This window comes from Strix aluco, chromosome 4 (assembly GCF_031877795.1).
Source record: "Strix aluco isolate bStrAlu1 chromosome 4, bStrAlu1.hap1, whole genome shotgun sequence".
NCBI classification, from domain to species: domain Eukaryota; kingdom Metazoa; phylum Chordata; class Aves; order Strigiformes; family Strigidae; genus Strix; species Strix aluco.
The window spans coordinates 34,126,880-34,146,259 of NC_133934.1; the positions used below are offsets into that span (position 1 = coordinate 34,126,880).

General features: G+C 41.7%; 1 protein-coding gene across 2 annotated transcripts in view; it reads right to left on the reverse strand.

Moving 5' to 3' along the window:
• The window catches only part of MTUS1 (microtubule associated scaffold protein 1), a 129,246-nt gene that overhangs the window by 91,897 nt on the left and 17,969 nt on the right, over window positions 1-19,380 (reverse strand). The gene's annotated exons all lie outside the window — the stretch shown is intronic.

Sequence of the window (19,380 nt, forward strand, 5' to 3'; positions counted from 1 at the left end):
ACTGAAATCAAGAGAAAATGGGGAGGTTTATAATCAGCTCTGGGGTTACACAAGTACACTACCCCAGTGCTGCTGGGGTACACAATGGGTAGATGCACATGGGACCCCTTCAGAGTCACTGGAGAGCACTTCCCTATGTAGCAACAGTCTTCATCTTCTATAAAAATGACACAAGATCAGCCAAGTGGGGAAACAATTCCAGTGTCTTCTCCAGCAGAGCAGAGCCACATATCCTCACCCAAAACCCTATAAAAGCAGAAAGGGGGATAGGGGGGAAGATGAGGGAAGAAGCATGCAACAAACAAACGAAAAAAAACCTAAGAGAAGAGCCCTTGCAACACATAAGGACAAGTTCCTAGCAAGCACTAAGACTGCACTCAGGTACCAAAACCACAAGGATATGAGAGAGAAGATCCAAACTGTCCAAAGCAGCCAGAGATGACCTCCATAGCACAACTCCACACGAAAGGCGCCTAGTACCAGAAATGAGACTGGCGGTAGGAAGAACTTCAGATTTATAAGATATGGTTGCAGTGGGGTCAAGGATCTGGCAGGAAGAAGGGTCACTTTCAGAGCAGTAAAATCTAAATGGGAGGGATAGAGTTCACTGGGTCCAACAAAGGAAATCAGGCTGAAGATGCATTCACTAACAAAGGTCAGCTTCCCAACTGATGAACAAGGAAATTGGGCAGGTGTTGAACACCATTACATCTGGAGTGACAGATTGCAGCACTCTGCCATCACAGAATAGGAAGGAAGAGGACACTTGCCATGAAAAATGATGAGCAAATAGGTCAGTGGTGTTCAACTAAAATGCAGAAACGTTTAACTGAGTGTGGTGTCCTCAAATGAGGATACTGATATAATGATGTATTTGAAATTTGGTGTGAAGAAAGCAGCAGGACATGAACATCAAGATTAAGTATATAGGATTGACAGAATAATGCACACTAATAGCTTTAAACTAGATTTGAAGGGGGAAGGGGGCAAAACATCAGCCCATCTGAAGTGCATGTATACCAATGCACACAGCATGGGTAACAAACAGGAGGAGCTTGAAGCCATGATGAAAAAGGAAAATTATGTTGTGGCTCTCACAGAAACATGGTGGGATGTCTCCCATGACTGGAGTGCGCCTGTTGATGGCTACAAGCTCTTTAGAAGGGATAGACAAGGAAGGAGAGGTGGTGGAGTGGCGCTGTATGTTAGGGACTGTTATGATTGCTTTGAGTACAAGTGTAGTGAAGACAGGGTGGAGTGTCTTTGCGTTAGAATCAGGGGGAAGGCCAACAGGGCAGATGTTGTAGTAGGAGTCTAATATAGGCCACCCAACCAGGACAGAGAGGTGGATGAAATATTCTATAGGTACTTAGGAGAAATCTCATGATCGCTTGCCCTTGTTCTTGTGGGAGACTTGAACTTCCCAGACATCTGCTGGACATACAACACAGCAGAGCGGGACCAGTCCTGGAGATTCCTGGAATGTGTGACAGATAACTTCCTGACGCAGCTGGTGAGTGAACTAACCAGAGAAGGTGCCCTGCTGGATCTCCTTTTTGTGAACAGAGAAGGACTGGTGGATGATGTGGCAGTTGGAGGCCGACTAGGGCACAGCAATCATGAAATAATAGAGTTCTCTCTTCTTAGAGAGGCCAGGAGAGGGGGAAGCAGAACTGACATCCTGCAATTCCAAAGGGCTGACTTGGTCTTGTTTAGGCACCTGCTTGACAGAATCCCTTGGGAGATGGTCCTGAAGGGTATAGGGGTCCAGGAAGGCTGGGCACTCTTTAAGAAGAGTCTTAATGGCACAGGAGCAGGCGGTCCCCAGGTGCTGTAAGAGAATCCAACGGCAGAGAAGACCACCCTGACTAAACAGGGAGCTTTGGCTGCAACTCAGGGAGAAAAGGAGAGTTTACGGCCTTTGAAAGAAGGGGCTAGCCACTCACAGTGATTACAAAGACGCTGTGAGGCTATGCAGGGCAGAAATCAGGAGGTCCAAAGCCCAGCTGGAAATTAATCTGGCTTCAGCAATCAAGGACAACAAGAAATAAGTATGTCAACAGCAAAAGAAAGACCAGGGAGAGTATCCATCCCCTGCTCAGTGAGGGAGGAAACATGGTAACAAGTGATGAGGAAAAGGCTGAGGTGCTTAATGCCATCTTTGCCTCAGTCTTTAATAACAAGACTAGTTGTACTGAGGGAATCCAGCCTCCTCAGCCAGAAGACAGAGACTGGGAGAACAACCCCCCCGCATTACAGGAGGAGACAGTCAGTGACCTACTGCATCACATAGACATACACAAGTCTATGAGACTGGATGGCATACACGCGAGGGTGCTGAAGGAGCTGGCTGGGGTGCTCACCAAGCCGCTTTCCATCATTTACCAGCAGTCCTGGCTGACCGGGGAGGGCCCGACAGATTGGAAATTGGCCAATGTGACACCCATATATAAGAAGGGTCAGAAGGATGATCTGGGAAATTACAGGCCTGTCAGCTTGACTTCGGTGCCTGGGAAGCTGATGGAGCAGCTCATCCTGAGTACCATCACACAAGACATGTGGGACAACCAGATGATCAGGCCCAGTCAGCATGGGTTTATGAAAGGCAGGTCCTGCTTGACAAACCTGATCTCCTTCTACAACAGGGCGACCCGCTTACTGGATGAAGGAAAGGCTGTGGACGTTGTCTACCTTGACTTTAGTAAGGCCTTTGACGCCGTTTCCCACAGCATTCTCCTGGCAAAACTGGCTGCTCGTGGCTTGAATGGGCACACGCTTTGCTGGGTAAAGAACTGGCTGGATGGCCGGGCCCAGAGAGTTGTGGTGAATGGAGTTAAATCCAGTTGATGGCCGGTCACAAGTGGTGTCCCCCAGGGCTCGGTTTTGGGGCCACTCCTGTTTAACATCTTTATTGATGACCTAGATGAGGGCATCAAGTGCACCCTCAGTAAATTTGCAGATGACACCAAGTTGGGTGATTGTTGATCTGCTCGAGGGTAGGGAGGCTCTGCAGAGAGACCTGGACAGGCTGGAGCGATGGGCTAAGGCCAACTGTATGAGTTTCAATAAGGCCAAATGCCGGGTGCTGCACTTCGGCCACAACAACCCCCAGCAGCGCTACAGGCTTGGGGAGGAGTGGCTGGAGAGCTGCCAGTCAGAGAGGGACCTGGGGGTGTTGACTGACAGCCGGCTGAACATGAGCCAGCAGTGTGCCCAGGTGGCCAAGAAGGCCAATGGTATCCTGGCTTGTATCAGAAATAGCATGGCCAGCAGGGACAGGGAAGGGATCTTACCCCTGTACTTGGCACTGGTGAGGCCGCACCTCGATTACTGTGTTCAGTTTTGGGCCCCTCACCACAAAAAGGACATTGAATTACTCGAGCGTGTCCAAAGAAGGGCAACGAAGCTGGTGAAGGGTCTGGAGCACATGTCATATGAGGAGGGGCTGAGGGAACTGGGGTTGTTTATTCTGAAGAAGAGGCTGAGGGGAGACCTCATCGCCCTCTACAACTACCTGAAAGGAGGTTGCAGAGAGCTGGGGATGAGTCTCTTTAACCAAGTAATAAGCAACAGAAAAAGAGCTAATGGCCTCAAGTTGCACCAGGGAAGGTTTAGACTGGATATTAGGAAGCATTTCTTTACAGAACGGGTTGTTAGGTGTTGGAAGGGGCTGCCCAGGGAGGTGGTGGAGTCCCCATCCCTGGAGGTCTTTAAGAGTAGGGTCGACTTAGCGGTGAGGGATATGGTGTAGTTGGGAACTGTTAATGCTGGGTTGATGGTTGAACTGGATGATCTTCAAGGTCTTTTCCAACCTAGACAAGTCTCTGATTCTGTGAATATGAGAATTATTTTAAAGTCTGAAATTATTCGACCTAAGTTAACCACAATGAGTAGTAGAGTCCTACAGACTAAAAATCCAGAGCAAACAGCAAAACAGAATATTTGACCAGCACTATCAACTATTTCAACTAGGGTGACAACACTGGTTGCAATACACTGAGACAGGTCAAGGAGGCTATAGGACCCCATAATAATGGGAGATTTCTGTTATCTCAATGCTGATTAGGTACATTGAAGAATAATTCCCTGATCATATTTTTGTACAGGATTCAATGACTGCTTTGGGAAACAAGTTTGCCATGACTAGAGAAGCAACTCTTGATTGTTCTCTAACAAAGAAATTTAAATCTTCACAGAAACCATATAAACCATTTTGGAAACCACAGCAGGGGAAAGAAAACAAACTCACCAACAACTTTGGAAAGTGTAAAATAAAGCCAGGACACTAAGTAATGAAATGCAAGTTACTAAAAGCAAGAATGCATCATTCAAAAAGCTGTCATTTTTTCCTTAAACCTTACTTTCTTCAGCTGGAAACATAGCTTAAATAACTACATTCAAAATACATCTTTTTTCATACCAGTGAAAAGTATAAAGCTTTCAAGACAGTATGTAGGGCCTGTAAACAGTTTTGAGAACAAAAGCAGCACTCAAAGCCATTCTACAACTGCAGAAATTTGTGTGCTCAGTGTAGACCAAACACAGAGTAGCTTCCGGTCCACAAACTTGTCTTTACATGGGACTTGACATATCTGTCTCAGACTGAGGGTAAAAAGACCATGGAACAAGTAAACAACAAGCTATCGAGATCAGATAGCACCGTCCTCTGCCCCTCCTTTCCTCCCTCAAGATGAAATGGCTTGACTAGCTTAAAATCTCCTGGTTCCTTAAGGTCTAGATCCTTTGCCTACCCACTGTTATTCAACCCCTATAGAGGCAAGAACAATTTTAGTACCCTCATTTTCATCTTCCATTAGGAAACCTATGGCACATTCAAGAGTTCTTCCAAAAAAGTCTTCCCCGAAGGCAGGGCAAGAACCTGTCCTAAATAATTTTCCATTGATTTAAGTCAATCACAGAATCTACTGCTGAAAAATATTTGCAAACAGCTTTCACTGTTGTTTTGACACATTAAAACTAGTTTCTACTTGTCTGGAGACTAGCCCATAACACAGCTTGCTCACCTAGTCATGCAACAAAAAATTAAGATTCCATGTTGATTCAGCATTAGCTCAGATCCAACCAGAAGTCTTATCTCTTTCAAGAGCTTTTTCACTATAGAAAACAGGAACTTCAATATGCCAAGACTTAGCCAGACTGAGATCCCAAGAATTTAAAGAATTCATTAGCATATAGTATGCATAGCTAATAATGCCAAAATTTGAAAGAACACAGGCAGCTAAGTAAACCTTGATCCAACAAATGCTGAAAAAGCTCTAAGAAAAAAGTAGTTTTGAGACTGAGTAGAGAAACAAGAAAGTGCATTAAAGTTGCATATACGAATGTGTACATGTACATACAGAAGCCTGCTCACTCAGTACTCTGGACTTTCACATAACCAGAGAATATACAGTAATAAATCACTGATTCAACTGTTTTTAAAGCAAATTTTCACTTTAGTAATCAATGCTTTCACGAGCAGCTAGAGCAGCTTCAAATACAGCTTCATATCCACATTTAAGAGTACTAAAGATGTCCTGCATAAAAGGTGAGTTATTCCTAAGGATTAACTGTAGTGTATAAAAATCTGTAACCTAGATGAACTTTAGTCCTCAAAAAATTGAACATACTAGTACCTGCTGAGTTACAGTATGTCATCAGGTTTATGAGAATGCTTCCTGATGATGACAAATTGATCTTCAAGGTCCTTTCCAACCTAGATGATTCTGTGATTCTGTGAAATTCTTTAATTTAAGATCTGCCACAGGATGCTGAATGAAAAATTAACCTCAGTCACATCTCCTCCATGTGAATAGTCAGTAGCAGATGCAGAGACACAACAGTTGCACCTCCTGAGAACATTCCTTCCCAATAATACACTGTTCCTCGCAACTAATGACTTGGGGAACTCTCTGAACTAAATACTACTCAAACTCACTTTGGGTTTGTCTTAGATCAACAAGCATTATGCATGCCTGGCCTCTACAACACCCTACAGTGCAGTGCAAAAAGAGTTCAGCTGTTTTGTGCCTTCAGTAAAGCTCAGCTTGCCAGATTTCAGAAGTATATTTCAAGTGCTCACACACTGCAAAAAAAGTCTTAGTTATCAGAGCTCTAAGCTTTCCCCTTCCTCAACACATACAAGATCTTGGGGTAACAGAAGCATCACTTCAGAAAAAAAAGGGAAAGGAGCTTGGCAAGCAAATTCCTCTAAAAGGAGGAGAGATCAGCTGCCAGCAGCCCCAGATCCAGGAGAAATACATTACAACACACAAAACTGGGTTCAGAGCAGGATCCTGTCACTTCTACTAACCTATAAAGTGTATCCAGGGATGTGCTGTAAAAGCGCAGAGAGACAGTGACTTATTCAGTGCTGGGTAAACAGGAATCAAAACCGTATCAATTACAATAGATAATTCAAGCTACAAGTTTACAAATTACTACAAGAATGAAAGTCAATTTGTGTTAGTGAACACAGACAGTAATAATTTACAGTTTTTCTGGTACTCCATCTGGAACTTGGTTCTTTCACCCACACCATCACAGAGCGTTTATTCAAACCCATGCCCTGTGTTTGTGCAGCCTGTATGAAGGGGACGATTGGGGGTGGGTGGGAAATAAATCTGAAAGGAGAGGGTATGCCTAGACATGCAGGAAGACGGTCTAGAAGTGCTCTAATCAACTGAACATGCCTCGATACGAGACAAAATGCACCATCATCTCTATTTCATCAGAAAACTGTATTACAGAGTCATGACTACCACAGTCACTGAAATCAGAAACCATTTAAGGCACTTCATATGTCAACGCATTACCACTACAACCAGTCTACTCAACCGTGTTCTGGAACACAACACCATCACACAAGTCCAACTTTTTCAGCATGTACACCTGAAGGCAGACAAGGAAGCATCCAGAAGGGAGTCTACAGTGACCAGGCATCCTTCCCAACATGCTCTGTCCAGTGTTGCTCACACGTTCTATCAAAAAGCACTGGAAAAACACACAATTTCAGGTAACACTGCATTTGCACAGAATTACAATGTCAGAGCTCCCTGTGCAGCCTCAGTAATGCCACATCGTGATGTCAATTAGACTGTGGCTGAGCTAATTCAAACTGTTAGAAGAGAGGATGAGTTAAGCTCCTAGAACAACTTCACCCAAACATTTATAACATTAAAAGTACAACATACTCCTAGAAGTGAATTACATGAAGTGCTCACACGCTAATGACACTGCTTGCTTAAGAACACACAGTATCATCACTGCTGGCACTGTGAAGCTGCTGTGTTTATAACAAAAAAAAAAACCCACAGGGTAACTAAGTGTCATCTACATGATTTACTCAAAGCCATTTTAAAAATCAAAATCAATGTGAGAAGAAGAAATAATGTGCCAGTTACACTTGCAAGCAATCATGCAGGCATAAACCAGAGTTTGCCTCCTACTTGGCTATTTGCCAGCCTGCTTCAAGTCTGAAGCACCAGCGTAACATACACGTGATAGTAACCAAGGAGCATAAATGTCAAGCAGTTAAATCTCAGCATTAAGCTATGGAAGAAGTAAAGCAGAAAGGTAGTTGAGCATACAGCTACAGAAATCAGACATCCTAAAGTTGTGAGAGATGCTGACTTCTCATAAGATGTTCAAACCATGACACCATCAGACTACCCTAAAACATATGGCTGCTCATGCTAACAGGAACATCTACCCTAGTAGCCTGCTCCTACTAGTGACTAAATGGTTGTCCAACAGAGACAGCAATGCTACCGCTTTCCCCAGACTCACAGCCTCCAGTAATTCAGTCCTCAGAGCTTTGGTTCAATGGAAAGCTTCAACTGCTTTTGGACCCTTCTCCTCCTTGACCATAGTCATTGTTTTCCTAAGATGAAGAGTCTGTATCTATTTAATTGTCCATAAACTCTGGCCATCCCTGTTGGCCTGCCTTTAAGGACATTAGGCTGTTGTCTCCATCTTCAAGTTCAGACTATAATTTGTAAGCACATAATACACTCAGACACTTCAAGGGATTTATACAGGGTCTTGATAACATAATTCTTCTTCCTTTGATAATTGCCAACTTTTGATTTTTACTGTAAAGTAAGTTCTGGGAGAACTCTGTATTCAGAAGTGGAAGACTGGTCCAGTCACTTTTCTTAAAAGTAAAGTAAGACAATCTTTTACTTAGATAATCAAGATACTTGAAAACAGTGTCTAGAAATGGCATTTATTATTTTGGGGATTTGGAGGTGCAATCTCCTAGACCAGGAAGTTCTGCAAATGCACATGCCTTTCCCCCACTCTGTTTTACAGCAACTGACAAGATGAAACTCACAGAAGTAATAGAGATAAGTATACACAAGCCAGTGACAAGTGCTAGCTATTAAGGCAGTGCAAGTGCACTTTATTACTTGAGATTAAGTGCATGATCAAACAAAACCAAAGCTATCTATTTGAATGAGCAGATAAGAATACCAACAAGCCTCTCGCTCTCAAGATTTAATCAAGCTCTCATTCACAGCTTCATTAAGACAGCATTCACTGCTCTAAGTGGCACAGACTACTCATGGGGTTTTCAAAGTATGGTGCAGTACACAACTGCACACATGGTCAGTTAACCTAGGTATCATTCGTTTATCCATTGACATCATAAAAAAAGGGTGGGCATGGTTTTCTAGGAGATCAATATGCAGTCTGTTACTCTTTAGGAACTTCTAATAATGACATTAAGTTATCACTTCCTGGTTAAATTAGTCATCAACTTCTCAGGAAGATGCTTTGGGGGTTTTTTTGCTATTTTATCACATCTAAATTGTTTAGCAGAAGCATATGTTCTTGTACGAGGAAGGATAAACTTCCAGGTCAAAATGAAAGCAAGGAGTTGGAACTTGAAAAAAAACAATATGGCACTTCTGTGGAAGGTCAAGGTTCAAGTCCTTTTTGAAAGAATTGACTGAATAGCTAAGCACAAACAAGACTGAGACTGTCAGAGCTAATCAGTGTTCAAGTTCTTTGACTAGGTAGGGGTTACAAATACTGCTCTCCCCTTCTGTGTTTCCTGGAAATCAGCAAAACTGATTTTCTCCATTTCTACCATTAAAGGGTACATTTATACATTTTGGTATCTTCAAGTTACGAAACAGCGAGACAGGATTACTCAGAGAAACTTTCCTAAGATTGAAATATTATCAGTGTAGGAAGAAAGGTGGTAATAGATTATGAAGAACAAAAAAGCTTTGTGAATTCATGCTAGGTCTGCCCAGCCACTCGCATACAGCAAGTAAGTGAAATTTTGAACAAATAAGGTTTGTGCTCGTCAAGAATGTCCTCAAGTTTCAAGATAGTCTTCAGGTATCTAGCAGTTTTCCTGAAGTCTCTCATCATACATTCTTTAAGGAAATTTCAGCCATCAGCACCCTTGCTGCCCACCTTCCTTTGAACAAACTTCAAACATTAAAATTTGAAGTTGGGCTGACCTGTTCTGAACTAACCGCTCAGTCCTCTCAACAACCTCTCTACTCTGCATTATATGTTTCTCTTCTTTTACACAGCTGTGAATCCTCTTAACTTCCCCCATATTCCTCACTTGCTTCTCATCCTAGCTGAAGTGAAACCTAGTACAGAACACAGGGAAGCAGTGAAGAATAGCCATTACACCTTAGATTCTCAAGACAAATGGCGGGAGCAGTGCTGGCGGGTGGGGGTGTTGGTGTTTTGGAGGCTGTATGTTTTGGTTCTTTGGTTAGTTGTTTTTTCTCAGTTTGGTTTTAAAATATCCCCTCCAAGTATTAGGTCTACAGACATTTAAATAAGTGAAGACTTCTTGTCTGCTGCTAATCTCCTCTTTACTGACAAGTACAAGGCTTTTACAAAATGGTAAGTACAAAAATGGCAGAAATACTCTGCAGAGGCAGCACCATACTGCAAAGGTGGTGGCTAAAATACCAGTCATAACCCTGGAAAGAAAAATAGTTCTTGTTTCTTAACAATGAGCCACAACTTAGTCATTCATTTGGCAAGTCAGAGCAGAGATGGCTTTAAACACTACCACTGAAATAACTCCTGCATTAGATATTTGCCTTTACAATCAAGTTTTAATGCCAAGCAAATATACCACAATGTGCTAGGCAGCATACACTGAGACTAGTTAAGGTTATGTGCTGACTTGAAACACTTAGTGTTCCTGAACTATTTTATGAAGCATCTGTGCCCCTAGCTCTAGCATGAGTGGTACACAACACGTAGCTGACATTATCAGTATTCTGGCTATAGTGACTGTGTTGATGGAATCGGATACTTAAGGCCACAGAAAGACTCATCTGTTCCCGTGCACTGCATGTCCTTTCAGATCTTCACCTAAAACTGAGAAGTTGTTCAGCAACTACCTATATTTAACACCAACATATAATATGAACTAGTTTACAGAGCATCTGGAGTACTCTCAACGTAGCCTGTAGCAAAGCAAGACACAGTACATACAGCAGTATTATTTAGTTCTAGTGGATTGTTCTGTGTATATATAACCTGATTAATTTATCTGAAAAAGCAGATCAACATGGTCTCCAGTGACTAAAAAAGCAGCATCTTTGCCATGATATCCTTTTGCAGTACAAATTGAAGACTTAATCAAAATGCTTAGGCTCTCTCATGTTAACCAGGTCAGAAGTTTAATCAGCTTGCAGATTTTGCAGACTCAAAGATGCTTGCTATGCAGAAGTGGTCATTCATTCAGAAAAGACTACTACCAGCCAAGAACAGTTTCCACTTACTGTACAAGAAATTCTACCACTGAGTTAGGACTGCACTTTTGCACAGCAACACAGCAGAAATTAATTCTGAAGATGCTGTACTTGTCAATTAAAGAACAGTTGTTACTACACTTTTTTTAAAAAAAAACACTATTCAAGGCTACTGATTATACATAGTGAACAAAATCTAATAAAACTGCAATAAACTGGTTACAGGAAATAATATTTTTGTAGCCAAATAGGAAACAGTTCTAATCCAATGATTAGGAGTCCTAAAGGTGCACTGGTTGTTGAGAATTTTCAGTAAGTATTGCTGAACAGTAGTTTAAAGCCTATCAATCCTCACAGTTTCACCAATATTTCACCTGCAGTGTTGCACAACTGGCATCTGGAGCAACCAGGCAATTCACAACCACTGTTCCAAATGTCATAGTCTCAAGAAAAAAAAAAAAACGAATAGATTGGTTTTATATTCAAAAAATATTACGTTCCCTACAAAGGAAACCGTTTTTCACAGTGAAGATCAGTCTTGCTACATGAGTTTATTTTTATGTTTTATTCTTCTTACATTCTTTGTTTGTTTGCCTTTTGGTCCCAGAAGACACAAGCCTCCAAATCCAAGAGAGAGTAGCTCCGCAAAGCTAAACAGAAAAATGACAAGACAGATGTGGTGACAGTTTTGCAGAGCTGTTCAGAGAAAATAGCTTGATTTACGCAACGCTATTAGGTAGCAGGCTGTGGTCAGCGCTCTCTGGAAAGCACGAGCTTCCCATGCTGCTTGACATGGCTGCTAACAGGGCTGAAATTCCACCAGGACCTGATGAGAGGAGGACTGGAGGGAAGAGGGAGCTGGGCACACGTTGCTTGAACGGCTGCCAGGGCAAGGTTATCGGTCTCACCCAGATGATCTGGAAGGAATCTAGATATACAGGCTGCCATCTGACTGCCTGCGGATCCCCCTTGGTGCTGGGGAAGGGGCTCCACTTGAGCCCTGAGAAGCAGCACTCCTGTGGAGGGTTCTGCATCTGTGGGGCAAAAATGGGAGTCAAAGCTCCTGTACAGAAATCACCCTGTCAGTCCCTCTGAGACCCTGTAGGAATGCTGTAGTCTAGCAAAGAATTATAAATGTCTTCCTTAAGATTCAAGCGGTGCAAATGCATTATTTTAATATTTTTCCTTGAATCAAGCTGCTTAAAGTTAGGCACCAAATCAAAATGCTCGTTATAGTAGCCTATGTTTTGTTTTACAGTATAGCCAAACCTCTACACCAAAGCTTTAATCCAAGAGCTGAAAAGTGTTTTAAGTTCAAATGCTAGCCTCTCAAACAGTTCTCCCCACTCAACTGTTTAGCTGACTTGACAGCCTCCCATAAGAGTAAAGCGTATCTAGATCACCAGATCATTGCTGACACCCTGGAACTACAGTTAGACACTATATGGGAACATTAGCTTTGACATCAACTCCGGACTGACCAAAATCAACGCCACGGGCAGTGACAGAAGTGTTTCACACCTGGTGCCACATCCATACATGATGTTCCCAAGTGAGTTTCAGCTTCTGCTACAGCCTCCCCTTGAGATGAGAGATGCACACAACTAGAGCACATTGCACACACAGGCGAAGTACTGCCTCTGTGCTACAAAGTGAAAAAGCAGCTGCCTGGTTTTATAATACACTAGATCGTAAGCCTTGAATAACTGACAACCTAACAGGGGCTACATGATTAACAGGCAAAAACTGCCTTTCTCTTCCTACCAAGGATTTAGTGCCATGTATAAAATGCTCAGTCTGCAATACATCCCACCTCACATTTAACCCTTTAGGCTTTGACTTCACCAGCTTTATGAGCCTGATGGAGGGAAAACCTGAATTGCATACAAACAATGACAGCAGCGTGATGATTTAAAGGACGTTACTCTGATCTGGCACACTTTAAGCAGTCATTCTACAACCAAACACCCCGTTAGCAGCAACCTATAAAATACTATTTCTTGGGCTAAAGCGCATTTAAGACATGCAAATCTGCAGCAGAAAGTAATTAGGAGAACACACAGATAAAGGAGCTTTCCATTACTACCATCTAAAAAAGTGTTAGTGGAAAAAAATTACAACGTTCATAGATTCTGCACATGGACAGGCAATACAGAGATTGAAGTTACATGATGCCTCTTTTGACTCTTACAGTCAAAACTCAAAGCTGCTCAGAAATGCAGAGAGCACCAGGATGCACAACATCACTATGCACAAGCATGTCCAAAGCTGTTCTTTCCAGGCTGTTCCTCCAAGGACATAATACACATCCATCACTGAGAGGGCAAAAGAGAATATTATTTCTGGATTTATGTTAGTCACAGACCTTTATTATTTAATTCTGCTAAGTACCAACACCAAATGGCAGCTGCTGGGACAAACTTAACACTGGGTCACTTAACAGTACAGAAAGTCATGAATCCATATCAGGAGCAAGTCAGAAACACTAGCATTTCATCCAGCAAATATTTCACCACTCTGCAATGTGGGTGGAAAACTCCTAGACAGGGCTAGCACAAGTAAATGTACTTGAGTAACTTCATAGAGTTGATGTTAGTTTGGGACATGGATAAGCAACTCTTGCCTCCTATGTTTCAGCTTAAAGAAAGAAGAAAAAAAATTCTCACATTGGGACAGGTACTTGGGCTGCACACAGCATAAGTGGGTTTTCTTATGAAAAATGAAGAAGGAACACTGTCAAAAAAAAGAAGTTGCTTAGGTACCCAATAAAAGTTAATTGAACTTGCACAACTGAACACTGTCCTGTGAAGGGTAATCAACTTTTTTTTTTCAAAGCCATCTCGGTAAGTTTAAGCTTGCATGACAGAATTATTTCATCTACCAGCATCAGGTTCACCAAAGCATGTTAACAATGCTGCATTTTCTAAAGTTCCATCTAGAAATCCACCAATTCACAGTGCACAAACAAGGATCCTCATGTCCTGCTCAATCAGGACACCAAATGCAGTTTTTTGATACAAGTTCTCTGGTTAAACGAAATCCCAGAATGCTGGAACAGCCTGAACTGAGAAGGGTTGCCTAGGCGGGAGGAGGGAAAAACACACCAACAAAGTAGAAAACCCCAAACCACAGACACACACCCAGTGCTGAGTAATCCGAGAAAATAAATAGGGGGAAAGTCATGAAGCTTCTCCTGCTAGAAAAATACATAACCCTAACTGCTGAATGCTGAGGAAAAAAGTGGAGCTGAGCAGACCATCCAGGAAGAATCCACAAGAGATCTGCATCCCCCAGACCCCTTGTTTCCACTTCTCTAATTTTAGAGAGTATTTATTAGTTAAGCGTGCTCACGTCCTCCTTCATCAGGTACAGGGGAATGTTTCTGGAAAAGGAGACTGTTTCTACCTTGATCTTTTCCCATCAAATCCACCACTGGTGTTCTGTTTTCTCTGAGCCAAGTTAAACATACCAGAGGCATTTTCAAAAGTCATTTGGGTAGTATACTGCTCACAAATGTCAACTGCAAGCAATTAAAGCTGCATTAGGAACTTTCTCCAGAGGAAATTGCCTCACAAGATGTAGGGTGGAAGGGACTGGCACCTGGAAACCACTTGCTTCAGTCTTCTGGAAAGTACATCTATGGCTAAGCCTTCAGGGTTACAAAACAGTATTTGGTGGTTGGACTTTAAATTGTTCAAATATTTTCTGAAAAAAATGTAGAGGAACAGTAGTCCTGTCAAAACAGATCTAGGTATACACTGGGTGTAATCAGCTTCCTTGGGCTGGATTTCTTGCATCTACAAAGCAGTTCCTAGTCAAAACCAGGTATGCCAACAGTTAGAAAGGGGAGATGGTCCCCAGTGACTGGGACAACTGTCATGCAGGATGCCAATGTTCAATTTGCCTAGAAGTACCAAGTGCTCAAGTTAGTTCTGCTCTTCTGATCTTCCACATGATGGACCAACTGGTAGCTTGGGTAGTTCATTTCTGACCACCGATAACTGTCTTAAAAAAAAAAAAAAAAAAAAAAATCAAACATGGAGGTGGTCTCTGATTTTTCCTAAAGCAGAAAGGAGCAAAATACAGAGTCTCAAATTATCATGACAGGTAAACAGCTTCTACCAAGGCATATATATCAGCCTAAAAATCAAGTTGCGTGTCAGACAATCAAGCCTTCCACATCAGTAAGAGTTGTTAGACTGAATCCTTTGACCATTTTCTTCACAAATCACTGTTACAGAGAACAACAGATGCAGATACAGAAATGCAGCAGAAATAACCACTGTCATAATATTAAACTGTACTAAATTCTCCTAAACTGTTTCCTGAATTGTTTCACACAATCATCTTCTCCACAGCCAGTGCAGAAGCAAGAGAAACTGCCTGCTTAAGCTCCCAGTTTCTAAAGGTTTTAAGTCTTACCAGTTTAGCACCCACCTCTGTCTTAGTAGCTGCACTGAATCTGGTTTGCGTTTCTCCCTATCACGTCTCTGAATTCCAAATCTGCATATTAGGATTGCGAATTTGGGGTTTTTTGATTATTCACATCCACATTTCAAACTAAAAGTTAGGAAGTAACAAATTTAAGTGCTACACACTACCCTCATTTCTAAAAATGATTTTACGTATATAAACCAGTAATTCCATGTACTACAAGATGACTGTGATTTCACATACCAGGTGGTAATACAAACCAAATCCAAGTCAAGCACATCTAAAGCAGAGAAGGAGCATTCTGGACACTATATGAGAATGCTTTTTATCACCAATATATTTGATATTCCCAGAGACTCCACTGAGCAAGCCTTAAACCTTGAGAGTAAAGTGACATTCACCCACCAACAAACTGGAGAGCATGTTTTGGTTTAAGCAGAGTCATCTTTACTAACAAAGGAACCACTGCAGCCATCAGGGCCGCCTTCTGTTCAACTCTAACCTCAGTGCACCAGCTTAGTAGCCAATTTTTACATCTCCATCCTATCACATTAAAGCATGGTTCAGTTATTTTGCACAGAATGGACTGGACACAAGATACAGCACTATCCCACTGTGCTTACTTCAACATGCCTGCTAAGCATTAGCTTCCACGTGCAGAAATAAAATTGAATAAACCACAGTATTCAGGCTTATTTATGTGTCAGGTGACTGTATGTTTGCTCATAAGATCACACAATGGAAAAAACACATTTTAAAAGCTACTTGACAAAGCAATCACAAGTCTTCTCATAACCACAGATTTAGTGCAATAACACATCAGAGCTTACTGTTAGGATAGCTTGATGAATCAGATGCCTATCTGTGTCTTATTCTTTGATATAACTAATTCATTTATATTCTACAAGGAGAAAATACCAGTTCGAGTACAGAAATATAAAGTACTAGTTCTTGAAATAACGCGAAATATATTACGATCTCTGTTAGGTTAAGCATTCAACATGAAATACATATGCAGGTCAACAGTTAGATCAGTGAATAATTTGGATCCCAAACCAACCACAGGAGAATTGCTTCTATTCTGAATCAAACAATGTAATAAAAAAGTCAAAGTCAGGTCGTGCTAACTGAAATCAGAGCACCAGCAACCATAAGTATCAACAACTCACTGAGCAAGAGTCCGTTGACCCACCCCATGGCCTAGACAAATTCATCTTACATGCACCCAGAAGCTCAATACGTTCAAAATATTCAGTATGGATGGGGAAACCAAATACCAACTCAGAAAACATTCCCGTGGTCTCACCACCAGACCTCTCTAAAATTGAGGCTGCCAAGTTTTATATATCTCATGTTACATGAGCCACAAGAGTTTGACAGCCCTGTCATGCCATCCTGCCAAGATGCACAGAGCCAGCTGAGGTCCAGGAAAGCTGACAGCTCCTCCAACACAAGAGGAACCACCTCAGCAGCTTCTAACCAGTCAAGAGATGCAACTGCAATCAGGGCTGCGCACTCACTTAAACAGCAACAACTATGATGACTATAACACCATCAGGATGGGGAGGGGAAGACCCCAAAACCAGACTCTCTTGACTGCAGGCTGCCACACATTTTTCCCACAATAAAAATAAACCCCAACAAGTTCATGCACTCCTTTAGAAAGCTGTGGGTGCCTGAAAAAAAAAGTTTTAGTCAACATAGGAAGAAAAACTAAGATCCCTCCTGAAAAAGGGCACCTGTATAAGAGTCCACACTCAGAGCAGAATGGCAAAGATGACTTTTAGATTACTGACTAAAAAAACAAAAATCAAAGAAAAGAGGTGAGAGTCACAAGAACACTTTCTGCTTAATACCTACCATATTCAGAAACAAGATGTCAGTACCGTCAGGCTATTTAGAAAGAATATATACAGAGAAATACCAGTCACTAGCTCCTCCCAACAGAAGGTGAGACTTTCAGATATTGGTTAAGTGCTTGAGTGGCAACAGTACACAGAACAGTACTCAGCCACTGTACAAATCGCCTGCTTTCACCAACTAAAGCTTCACTGGTAAAGCAGAAAGCCAGGCTGACAGCTGAAAGTCAGGAAGCCCCAACTGCAATACACAGGTGTGCACATTTACTTTTCAAGCACCTGAATACTTTGTCACAGACAGCCTCATTTAAGGTAGGGTGACCAGGAACAGGACAAGATAGTCAAGGAAAGCACAATTGCTCCTTTTTTGCCCCATGGATGAAAGCCCATTTCTGGGCAGCAATTGGTATTATGTGATCACTTCAGATCCCATGCTCCCTCAGATCATAGTAGGGAAAACAAAGTTAGTGGTCCCCATTGCTGTCTCCACAGCCTGCACTCCTTCACTCCATCTGTTGAGGAAAGGATTAGTTTTGGAGAGTAATGAAAAGCAGCACATTAGGTGGCTGTGACAACGGTTTCCCCTTTTCACTTTTGAAAAACATATCTGTGCTCACACACAGACAGTATAGGTCAGAGCCCACAGCAGTTTCACTGTTTCATTAAATGTTTGAGCAGATTCAGCTTAATGCACTTTTCCAGACCTGCTGCTTGGAGATACTAGCCCATTCCACTACAGGCTAACCCTGTCTGGCTGTGCAAGACACCTGACACCAGGCACAGCTTTCACTCTGATTGTTTAAGTGTATTCGATATTATTCCTCACATGCACACGCTTTCTTGCATGCACTCTTCACCTTTCAGTAGCAATAACAAAGATATTTCATTAAGGAAAATTTTAAGCTTTTTTCGAAAAGTGTTGTTACCAGTCCTACTCTATGATAACAGAAAGCCACAGGTGAAGACAGTACAAAAATGCAGGCATGAAACAAACTAATTCCTCCCTCCCTCCTCTGCCATTTCAGGGTTAGAATGGGAAACACTGAAAATAGGTATTATTATTAAAAGGTTGTTAGATAACCTAAGAAATAGTATCATAAACTTAAGATATTACCATTGCACTACAATCCTTCAAAAGCTACTCCTGGGATTTCTTTAGCAATAATTACTACCCTTACCTAACAGAGACCATATGCAGGTCGGTCTGCCACATACAGCCTTTACTCATGCATATTTCTTTCAGGAAGAAAGGTAAAAATCACAGCAGAGCTAAAAGCTAAGGTGAAGCCTGGCTTCTTGCTTGCTTGACCCAAACCCCTTGAATCACCAAGGGAGAACAGTAGCAAGAGGGAGGCAGCCCACTATCCCCTGAACTGCATCTTTTCAAACAGTCACTGATTTGCCTGTCCCTGATGTTGAGCTCTATCCTTGAGCACTTACTATTTGTAAGTTAGTTAGTTCTGCCTACAAGTTCAGCTCTATTAAGACAGTATTCATTACAATTTAATAATACATTCAAGTCAAGAACTTTGTTAGTTTAAATACGTTTTTCAATATTACATTCATTTTCTATTTTCTCCCATTCGCTAAGAAGACACACCTCAGACTTCCTTTACCACCTTTAAAAGTTTGATTGATCTTTCCTTCTATTTAGAAATCAAATACCAATAGCTCCTGTTTTAGTATCTTAGCTTAGCTAAAGATAGCAATAGATGAGAAAACAATGCCTTAGCATACAAAGATCAATGATCAAAGATCACATCAAATACTAACAATACCAAAAAAAGCCACTAAGTAGAGGCCTTTTATCATCCCCGACTCTCCATTTTAAGAGCTGCAACTTGATTTTCTTCCCAAACTTTAATAGAAAATGGCACATTATATTAGTTTTGCCAACACATCAACCAGCCTTCCAGGAAATAATGTGTCAGCAATGGAAACTACTTGCAGGGGGTGTTTTTGGCATTTCTCTCCCAACCCGGCATGTTTTTAGCATTAATTGTGGAAGCCACTAATGCTTCTGTTTTAGCTGTTAAATTTAAAACACCAGGGAACATTAGATCAATGACAGTTATGTGGTTATTGTTTGACAGAAGTCACCAAACCTCCCCTCACAAAGATTACCAGCTTCTATGTAATTTTTGCAACTAAAAGGTTTACTTTGGACTACATTCAGGCAAACAGTTTCAGAAAGTACAAGTAATCTTATTATCCTCTAAGTAGCAAAGAATAAACTATAAGAGCCACATATTAGAGCACGCTTCTGTATTTATGGAATAAACAACTTCAAGTAATATATTTGGAAATTTATTTTGAATACAGTACCATCTCACACTAGGGCACAGGGG